Genomic DNA, 12,019 nt, shown 5'->3' on the forward strand with positions numbered 1-12,019 from the left:
CAATATTTTTGTGACCTCTGGACTGTAGCCCACCAGGATCCTCAGTCCATGGGATTTTCCTGACAAGAATACTGGAGTGGGCTGCCATTTCCTCCTCCAGGGGATCTTCCTGACCCGGGATTGAAGTCACCGTCTCCAAGTCTCCTGCATTGCAAGCAGATTCTTTTCCACTGAACTATCCAGGAAGCCCAACCTAACTACCGCTGGAATATTAGGTTACTAGATATGAAATGTCATGACAGCTAATTTTTTTGTTCTATGTCCTTAAAGAAAGATAAAGCATATAGCCAAAGGTGGCACACCAGAAAGCAGAAATAAGGGCAAAAATAGTGTTTCTTATTTGTTTGTTTGGTGCTATGAATCTACAGTAGTCAAAAAAAGGAAATGTTGGTAGGACTACAGGCAAATAGATTAGTGGAGGTGAAAAGAAAATGCAGAAAGAGACTGATTTTCCATAACACCCAGCCAAGCAATTTAATAGGGGAAATTCTTATCAGCAAGTGATCTGGAAAAAATGGAATAAAAGTATGAGAAAATATTAACTTTAATACTCATTATCTCACAATAATAAAAAAATTAATTTGAGATATTCACAGACCTAAAACATTAGTTCAAATCTATAACATTTCTAGAAATAAACATAGACAAATATTTCTGGGAATCTTGGATAAATTATGAGAAAAGGCAAAATGAGCATTAACAAGAAAAAGTACAATACATTGGACTTTAAGTTAAAAACATCTGTTCATCAAAACACACCATAAGAAAATGAAAAGGCTGGAACAATATGCAACAGATGATTTGAGTCCAGGATATTTGAGCTCCTACAATTCAGTAACAGAAAAACAAAATATTAAACTAGTAAAATATTGAAAGATACTTCACAAAAGAACAAATTCAAGTGGAATAAGCACACAGAAAGAGCCTCGCTATCATCAGTCATCAGAAAAATGCAAACTTAAATTACAGTGAGACACCACATCAACATCAATTAGAAACGACTGAAGGAATTGATCAGCCCAAATGTTAGCAAGGATGTAAAGCAGCTAGAACACTCATATTGCTGATGAGAGGGTAAAATAGTAGAACTACCCAGGAAATATGTTTGGCATTTCCTATAAAGCTAAACATTAAGTTACTTTGTCAAAGCAATTCCTTCTGTAGATATTTACCAAAAAGAAAACTTTAAAGTATTTTTATACACAAAAACTCATACATGAAGGTTTATAGCCATTTTAGTCAATTGCATCCCCAAACTGGAAACTGTTTAAGTGCTTCTCAGCAGGAATACATAAAAGAGTGTGTGGTTTGGTCATGTATTCAATAACAATAATAATATGAAAAGTAATCTGATACATGTGACACAATGAATGAATCTCTTAGAAACACTATGTTGAGCAAAGAAACTGAGGCACAAAGATTACATGTCATATTTCCATTTCTATGAAGGTCGGGAGCAGATTGTTGCTCTGAATCACACCCATCATAGCACTCAGCTTAACCCCAGCCCTATTCCAAATAATATTGCTTGCATTCCAGGCTCAACTATATCCAAGGGCTTTCTTTTGTCTTACCAAATTAAAATATCTTCCTGCATCAAGTAACTTATTTTCCCAGATTGATATACTATTTTGATTAGGATTTTACAAGATGGGTAGCAATGAAGAGCCATCATTTTGTGCTGAGTAGACACAGTGGCAGCAGCCATAAATATTTACACTTTTATCATTTCTGACCCAGATAAACTAGCAGGAGAAGAAGACCATGAAAGTACTAACTTGTGATGGTAAAATCAGAGCAGTGGTTGCTTATGTGATGCATGCATGCATCCTTAGTCGCTCAGTCATGTCTAACTCTTTGCAACCCTGTGGGCTGTAGCCACCAAGTTCCTCTGTCCGTGGGATTCTCCAAGCAAGAATACTGGAGTGGGTTGCCATTTCCTACTCCCAGAAATGTTCCTGACCCACGGATGGAACGTGCTTCTCTTGTGTCTCCTGAATTGGCAGGCAGATTTTTTTACCACTGTGTCACCTGAGAACACATGTTTATGTTTCAAAATAAAGATATTTAATCTGAGATACTGTTGTTCAGTCCTAGTATTTTTGTTGTTCTTTGCTTAAGCTTAACTTCTGGCTAATTGTGTTGTTTTGTGGGGAAAAATAGAGTGAGTCTTCTTACATAGTCTTATAGTCTTCTTACAAACTGTATCTGTGCTTAACCAGCTCTGCATTTACTTATTTTTTGTAGACACAAAAATAAATAGATGAAAGACAGGTGGAGAGAGACGTACATACATAGGTACATCGAAAAAAATAGATACAAATATATATTTATATAGAGCAATAAACATATATATTTCTTATGTATGAAATATTACTTGTAAAATTGAGATAATGTTACTTTATAGAGTGCTGTGAGGATTTATCGAAATGATTTATATAAAGAATAGTGCCTGTCAAATAATATGCTCAATAAACATTGTTTATTATTTTCAGAATAATATATAAAAATTGTTCTCTAATCCCTTAGCACAGTCAAAAATATGGATACATTCCAGTTATTTTAAAAGTTGAGAGTGCAATATTGAGGTTTAAGAAATTTGATTTTTAACCTTGGCTTCTACCTTTGTGACTTTTACCAAAATGTTCTACTTATAGGTGCCCAACTTTCTTCATCTATAAAATTAAAGATTTGTTACATTCTTTCTCTTTGAAGTCCACCTCAGCCTTATATTCAGACAAAAAGTTAAAGAGAAGCATCTTCTACAGTCAATCATCCCATAAACATGGACAGGGCAAGTTAAGCAAGCAGCAGCTGAAACTGTTACTTGTAACAAGTACTTAACTGAACATTTCCTATGAATATGAGTCTTTATGATGCACTGGGCTTAAGGCAATGGCACCCCACTCCAGTACTTTTGCCTGGAAAATCCCATGGATGGAGGAGCCTGGTAGGCTGCAGTCCATTGGGTTGCTAGAGTCGGACACAACTGAGCGACTTCACTTTCACTTTTCACTTTCATGCACTGGAGAAGGAAATGGCAACCCACTCCAGTGTTCTTGCCTGGAGAATCCCAGGGACAGGGAAGTCTGGTGGGCTGCCATTTATGGGGTCGCACAGAGTCGGACATGACTGAAGCGACTTAGCAGCAGCAGCAGGGCTTAAGGCTGGGACCCAAAGGGATTTCTGCAAACTTGGGGACCATATCACAAATAAAATTCTGTATTTATTGAAAACCTATCCTTTCAGTTATAGCACTTTCTCTGTATAGCTGTAACACTTTCTTTGTATAGCTCTATCACCTATGACTTAGACAGTTTAAGGACTTAAATGCTAAATTCTAGAATGTGCTTTTCTCCCTTATGTCAGTTAGATCCAAGTTCATCGATGATCAACTACAGAAGCTGAAAAACCACTTTGGGAACACTGCCAGCTCCTGTTTCTAGGCTGATTTCTAACAGATGTCTTACCCTTGTTCATTCCCCCTTTTTATTTCAGCTGCTATCCCTTTGCGCTAGCAAAAGGAATCTTCAGCCATTTTATACACCTGTAGGAAGCTACACAGCCCAGTATAAGAGGGCACATCTAGATTAAAATTGCCTTTTCCCCCTGACGTACAAACACAAAGTACCTCATTGCAGCTTGCACGCTCTGTTCCAAAGTTGCTTGCAAGGGACCTGGCAATTTGATAGATTTAATACAAAGACATTCTGATCACAGAACCACTGGACTGACATTAAGGCATTAGGATGGATGAAAGCTGTCATCCTTAAACACTTCACAACCGACTGTGCAAAAATTTGACCTGGTATAAAGTGCAAAACATTCAGGAGTAAACCACATTTGCTCCCTTTGGAATAATACTATACCTGTAAGCAGGATTTAATTAGTACTGACATCAGATTCCCATTTTTAGGAATGTCTCATTAACATCATCAACTGTGGCCAAAAAGGTAAAAGAACATATGTTTATTTCATAAGGCAAATAATTTCATCTGGCAAACTCTGTATTCTCACACAGCTTCACAATAAGTACAAAGCTAAATAAAAATGGAAATTATTTTGCAAGCTCTCTTACAACTTAAAAAAAAAATGAAAGAAAGATACCTTGGGACTTATTTTCGAGATATACAGATTCTTGAAATTCTTTATTCTTTTATCAGCTCTGTTGCCCAAGGGGAAATCTGTACAACAGGCATCATATGTCTTTAATAATGAAGCAAAGTACTGTAGCTCAAATCTTTCGAGCAGCTAAGAAACCCAATTGTGTGTAGGAAATGTGAGAAGAGTTTGTTTTACTAGAGCTATAAATTCAGCAGCATCCAAGGGTTAGGCTTATTTCAATTGAAGGCAGAAAGGCAAACTGACGATAACATTTTAAAGGATAATCCATATGGACTGAGTCTGAGGGAAATTTTCCACGAAGCAAATACCTTCCTTATAAACCAGAGAGCTCTAGAATCCTCCCCTTCCTTTTTGTGTTTAGAGGCTCAAACTCTGTAAGACTTCGCAAAACAGTTTCATCCTTCTTGAAAAAGGACAATTGAGACATTTATTTTAAGAGCTTCTGGTTTAATTTTTCTAAGTGAAATGTTTATGATCCTATTTACAAGTATGCATTTCTGGTTAAAAATCGCAAAATTGGAGTTAGCAAATTAAGATAGCAAAGATTTTGCTTGTAATGACACTGTTACACCAAACAGTACATTATGTGCTTTAGCTGATGGATGAACAATGACTAAAAGCTGCTATTAAGCAAAGTAGATACATTAAAGATAACGATAAAAATAATTGTATTTAAGGCATCAAGAAAACATTTTAGGTATCAGTTCCATATGGGTTTCCTGGTGCTTCAAACTGATGTCATAATAAATACTATCCATTGAGACTCAAGATAAACTCAATCCAAAGATGTCAATTCAAGGCACTGCAGATTTTTAAAAACACATTTAGTCAATAGTTCATTTTTCTTTCAAAAACCCATTCAGCTGAAAAATGTATAATTTTAGTGACAGGAAAGGAGCACATTTTCTTGGATGTTTTCATTTAGAAAACCCTGGCACTATGAAAACAGTACTGATAACAGACCAGCTCCATTCCTAGCTGAGACCAGCTAAGGAACACCACCGAAACTTCAGTGAATTGAAGGATCTTTTCATCTTGACTAATGAGCTTTTTAGCTGAAGACTCATCACAGATCTAACATCTACATGTCACTTAGCAACAAGCTTACTTCAGGGCAAAATTCAAATTAACTCAATATAAATATTGTTCAAAACAATCCCATTAATTTTAAGATATATAACAGAAAAATTCCTTCCACACACAAATGATCTCTTTATTCTGTAATTAGAAAATGGTGTGATAGTTTTTCCTGACTCTATCTTAGGTATTTGTACAGTCCAAACAAAAGAACTCAATGTTCTGTTCCAGAACTTGTTATGTTAGACAAATTTCTTAGTAAAAACTCTTGACTGCTTCTTCAAACACAGTTCTAAAAAGTGTGCCTATTTGACTTTCTAATCTAAAACAGGTTAGATGCAGAAAATCAGAAGGGGCCATGACTATATTGGCAGGCCATCAACAATCAGCAAGAAATGAAAGTTGACAGGCAGATGGAGAGGGACAAGTTAGAGGAACCGTAAAATACACAAAGTAATTATAAAAAGTAAACACATCAAACTGACCCAAGATTTTAAAAGGGAATGCATCTTGAAGCAAATATCTCTTCAAATAATTACTTGACTATACATGATAAAATTGATATGTACAATGACGGCCCAGAGTCACACAAGAAAACATTCAATCATATGCCCTGCTCCAATAAGACAGCATGTATTTAACACATCATACAAATATTTCCATAAAAACATTTAGCTTATTTTTTAAAAATTAAAGCATAAGCATTTCTAGGTAGCCCCTTTGTGGAATATCTCATCCCAATGATGTCAGACCTCGGAAGCCTGACTATGCTAGTGTCAGAATATAGGAAACATAATATGACTGCCAGATGCTGACTGGTAAGGCACAACTTATCAACTAAATTACAACAAAAAGTTCAGGTAATACAATATAAACAAACTATATTTTTAATTTTTAAATAACCTATTGGTATATAGACATGACTCAATGGACGAGAGTTTCAGCAAGCTCCAGGAGATGGTGAGGGACAAAGAAGCCTGGCGTGTTGCAGTACATGGGGTCTCAAAGAGTCAGACAGAACTGAGCGACTGAACAACAACAGCAATTGCTATATACTCTTCATGATAATAACACTTAATGTCTCCAAAATATTTCTTCGAGTAGATATTTTAAATCTTATTCCCCACTTCTCTTTGGTTGACCATTTATATTGTTTGTAACAATACTGTAATGAAAGCTTCAGGTCTAGGGATGTTTTGGAATACAAAGAATGAAAGAAAAGGTCACAAATAACAAGTCTAAACAAATCCAAATAACAAATCTACACATATTTGTGTAGATAGCTGAATACCCAGTGGCAAGACAAACTCCGGTTCTCTTAATACAGTGGCTCCGGTTTCATTCCAGCTGTGTCCTTCTCAGAATGTGGACTTGGCCATAAGACCAGCTTCCCTTATGGTTGCACAATGCCACTAGCAGCACCAGGCTTCACATATGGACACATCAAGATATCTGGCAGAGCAGAGAACAACTTTTCCCCCTGATTTCTCTCTCATAAAAACTCAGATGACTTCTTTCCTGTCATCCCAGAAAAACTCTCCAATTACCCCCTCATGAATTCCTGAGGTTCATGGTGGTTCCTGAGCCCTGTGGCCAGCACAGGCCATGCACTGATTGACTTAGGCCTGGGTCACTAATCACTGTGGGATTTCCCTGAGACAATCAAGCACAGGCCTTGAGCTTGAAGTAGATCTCACTTTGACTGTGGAGGAGTCAACACCTGTCTGAAGTTTGGGTGACTATGAGGATGAGGGAAAAATGGAGTGCTAGGTGATAATAAACAGTGATTGTTACATTAAAATGGATGTTGTATGTATAAAAACTTTCTCTTTTATTTAGCTTCCTTCTTTAGTATACTTTGTCATACATACTACAAATATTTTCATTTCATAATTTAAAGTTCTTTAACTACAATGACTAAAACGCATTTGAATTTTTTCAAGCAAATGAGGAAATATTATTTTTGCTGTTGTTACTGTTGTTCAGTCACTAAATTGTGTCCAATTCTTTGTGACCCCGTGGACTCCAGTACGCCAGGCTCCCCTGTCCTTCACTGTCTCCTGGAGTTTGCTCAAATGTATGTTCATTGAGTAGGTGATGCTATCTAACCATCTCATCCTCTGTCACCCCCTTTTCCTTTTGCCTTCCATTTTTCCCAGTATCAGGGTCTTTCCCAATGATTTGGCTCTTCACATCAGGTGGTCAAAGTATTAGAGCTTCTGCTTCAGCATCAGTCTTTCCAATGAAAATTCATGGTTGATTTCCTTTAGGATTGACTGGTTTGATTTCCTTGCTGTCCAAGGGATTCTCAAGAGTCTTCTCCAGCATCACGGTTCAAAAGCATCAACTCTTCAGCACTCAGTACATATTTATTGTCTTGTCTTTCCAAGACAGTGCCATTCCCCAGGACTGGGGAAAGGGTTTTGAAGTGAGCAGGCTTATTTGTTGTTTACATTCTTGTACTTTCTTAGCAACAATGATGGGTGGAAGGATGAGCATCTGATCCAAGCACAGCCTATCCCAGCTCTCTGTACCCCTGCTCAATTGTGATTCACCCAGGGCATAGACACATGGTCCAAGCCAGATTAGTCTACTTTCCAAATAGCCTTATAAGTAGGAATCATAGGAGTTGGGAAGGGTTGTTGAAAACTGGTTTTGTTTCATCTTGAAAAACTATACCCAGAGCTGCTGGTGACTACAGTTCCAGCCTTGTGGAGAAAGCAGGTTTCTGAGATGCCAGGATACAAAGAAGAACAGAAAGAAAAGGTGGAACAAAATGTCCCAAAGACGTTGACAAAGGATCTCTCCTTGACCAAACTCTGCTTCGGCTACCCTGAACTTTCCCAACTAGGCCTTCAATCTTACAGACTTCCCCGTTCGTCTATATATTGTCCATATTAACAAGAATCCTGGTAAGCTGGCTTAGTTAGAATTTCTCATCCTCCGTTTCTGATCACAATTTGATAGCTCATTGGGTTCCACATCTTCCATCATCCCTCAGTTGATGCTGGATCACCCAGCCCTTCCTTCAGCAAGACTTCTGATAGGATGTATTAGGCAGAATCTCCCTTTACCACTGTTGCTTCCATGCAGTTTTCAATATAATGACCCACATCCTGCTCTTGGTTGCAAATTCCCACTTACCCAGGCTATATCTGGTGTGTGTGTGCATGCTAAGATGCTTCCGTCGTGTCTGACTCTTTGCAACCCCATGGATTGTAGGCCACCAGGCTCCCCTTTCCATGGAATTCTCCAGGAGAGAATACTGAAGTGGGTTGCCATGCCCTCCTCCAGGGGATCTTTCTGACTGAGGTATAGAACCTGCTTCTCTTATGTCACCTTCATTGTCAGGAGGGTTTTTTTAATCACAAATAACACCTTGGAAGGCTGGCTCTTTCTGGAGTTGAGCCCAATCTCTCTCTCCCACTGCAAGACCCTAGAATCACAGTTCCTGTTTCTATCACAATGGCATCGCTTGCAAAACATCTTGTTTGCCATCATTTACAAGTGTCATTGAATATATATATATATTTTTTCTTTAACTGCATCCAACCACCTGGTTCTAGCTATGTCCAGCAACATTCAGGCCCTTCCCAGGTATTGGGGTAAGAAGTTTCCAGAAAGTTTGTCCCCAATAACTTCCATAAGTATCTGCTGCTTATTATCAATTTGATTTCCCCAAATGTTATCCTACCTAGTCTATAATGCATTAATCATAAATCAGTTTGTATTTGCTATTTAATAAGTCATAGACTGGATATTTTCAAAATTGCCTATAGTCTCACAGAAAAATATCAGAAGTAGGAGGAAATCTATGGAAGAAATTCAGTCTTCAGAGTTCGGCAAGCCTAAATTCAAAACTGTGCTTTTCCTGTTCACTAACCACATAATTTTTGGACAGTTACCTGAGCTTTAGTCACTTCAGTTACAAAAATGGGCATATTAATGCCTAGCTAGTATCATATTAAAAAGCTAGCATCTAATAAATATCTTTTTTTACTGGAAGAAAAAGATGTCTTCTATTCTTATTTTAAATACAAATTGCTTGATCTAGGGAACTCATATAACCCACATCTCTGTACATCATTATTTTAATTTTTAACTAAGGAGTTCAAAAATCTCTTTAAAATCTAATTTTTAGAATCAATTTAGTATCTACAGATTCATAAATATTGTTATATCTTAAATTAAATATGAATAATTTATATCTATGCAAAAAGAAGAGTCTTTTATATGGGAAAAGTATTAGTTAGGGAATAAATATATAGTAAGTATCTTCATGGAATTTCTAACTTCTTGACACTTTTCAATTACATTTTGAACCATTGATGAGGCTGACTTCTTTTGGCTGGAGTCATTAAGCCAAATGAAAGGTAACAAAACTGCATGAAACTTAAGTATTTCTGAGTAAGCCATTTCTAATGTTTATATTCTCTGCTTCCTTTGGTAACAATTGTTTCAATAAATGTATGTCTTAGGGAGTTTAAGGGTAAATTTAGAACAATGAAAAATCTATCTGTGTGAAATCATTGGCTTTGTGAGGTTCCTAATTATATACTCAAAATATATACAATCATGTATATTTCAAGTGTTAATCAACTTTTTAGAGTAAAAGCATGAAGCTGCATGCCTTATCAGTATAAGCTATATTGATAGCTATTTCTTTGTAGACTTTTCCAAATTAATTTGCAAGCTATGTAGGAAATATTCATTAATATATATTCTTGAAGTTTGAATTATTTTTAAGGATTTAATGAATCATGTCAGCGAGTCAGTTTAATTCAAAGAGAATGCTTTATTGCTTAGCCTTAAATTTTAAATTTATATGTATGCTCACTTCAGGAAACACCTTAATTATTTAAAGCTTTCCTTAACATATGCAGATGTAAAACAATAGTTTTTTGAAGGCAGAAATATTTTTACATCAGAAGAGATCAGAAAAAAATGGATAAGAGTAGAAACACTGCTGTTTTTCATTTCCTTACAAGCATTTGTCAGCTAAAGGTTACTTTTCAGGTCAAGAAAACTTGTATGCTAATCCCTTCTGATGAGAGATTCAAGGAACCATGTTGGGAGTTTGGTTTTCTTAAGTAAAAGAATATTGTAATTCTCAGAATGGCAGAAGCATGTGTAAATATGATGTTACATTTAAGATGCCTTCCTTATCTCTGAATTTTGGTTGGGTACAATGTTCAATTCACAAATATTAAATATATACACTTGTAGAACTTAATGCTTATCGTTACTTTTTTCATTTACTTAAAATTTTGCTAAACAGCAAAGTTTTCAAGTCCTAAATTCCATTGTAATGCTTGCACCACAGCACATAATTTGGAAAATCTTGAGACATTTTTATTGTCTCAAGATTTAAAGGAAAATATATTGCATAAAACTAGAGATTCATGGGGCAGAAACTTAAGTAAAAGCTGTTAGAGAAAATGGCGGGGTGCGGGGAGTCAGAGAGTGAGGATTGGTTTACAGTAAAATAAGCAAATTGATTTTTCTTTCATTTAATCTGTGTTGTTCTCTGGAAAGAAACACACACTCATGTATACACATGAGCAGGCACACACACAGGGTCCACTGTAATTAGAGAAACAACCATTCGTAGTTTCCCAGTTTTTTTTTTTTTTCCCCAGATAGTGGGAGAGATACCAAGAATAGAAAATATTCGTCTTTATTTTCTTCTCTACATGTATTCTTGGAAATATAAAGATTCCACTGTGGAATGGAAAGATGATGCCTGTTTCTTTTTTCTCATATACATCTTTTAATAACAGTAAATGAAGGTAACATTTAACAGTAAGTTCCATGGTGAGAGTCCCTTTACATTCAGAGATCTTCGAACTCAGAAACACCTCTGACTAAAATACATGATGCTAGGCATACAAATTAATGACCATTTATTTCCAAAGGTAGCTGCAGAAACCATTTTGGCAGAGTCAACAGGTTACAAAACACAGAAAATATTACAAAATGTCCCAAGACGTTAGCAAAGAGGCAGGGGCACAGAGCACCAAGAATCCACTTGGCAAAAATACTTTTCTGCAGCCGTTAAGGGGAGTCACAAAGACTGCTTCTACAGGGAGCCGCTGTGGGAGAGGCTGACAGGGAGGGGGCCTGCCCAGGGCCTGGCAAGCCCACCCTGGGAATGAGCAAGAATTGAGGTGGGGATGCAGGCAACGACAGAGGCAGTGCCAATCTCCTGGCGGGAAAAAAAAAAAAAAAACGAGTCATACTATCTTATTCCCTCTACCAAGATAACACCAATCGAACGAAATGAAGCATTCTTTCAACTATAATACAAAACTGACATTGAAAAAAGTTTCCACAACAGCTTGGCTTGAAACAACTCTTGGGCTTCATCCCACGAGTAGCAAACCAGTGTACCAAAACATCACGAGGTCAACAACAAAGGGCTTGCTCTGTACACAGAGGAGGAAGGCTCGCTCCCCCTCCTGGACTCTCCCCACCTCCAGAGTGCAGGGGAGGGTGCAGTGAGGAGGCCCCTTCCCCCAGGACACCCTCCCTCTGCCTGCCCCCAGTTTACAAAAACCAGCACTTGTCTAGCAGTGCCACACCTGCCCTCCCTTTCCTCTGGCCTACCTCCCATCTCCCCTTCAGATGATTCGGCGTCCATGTCTATAAATTTTAGGATGTCTTTCTGGCCGAGGGAAGGGGAGAAGAGGTCTTCCAGCAGCCCCACTGCACCAGAGGGAGGGCGAGCTGGAACCACCGTGCTGACAGCTTATTCTCTGTGCACAGCTGTGTCCGCTCCGCAAAAAAAGTATCAACAAGCACCAACTGCAAAACCCTG

Source organism: Bos mutus, chromosome 1, assembly GCF_027580195.1.
Source record: "Bos mutus isolate GX-2022 chromosome 1, NWIPB_WYAK_1.1, whole genome shotgun sequence".
Lineage (NCBI taxonomy): Eukaryota > Metazoa > Chordata > Mammalia > Artiodactyla > Bovidae > Bos > Bos mutus.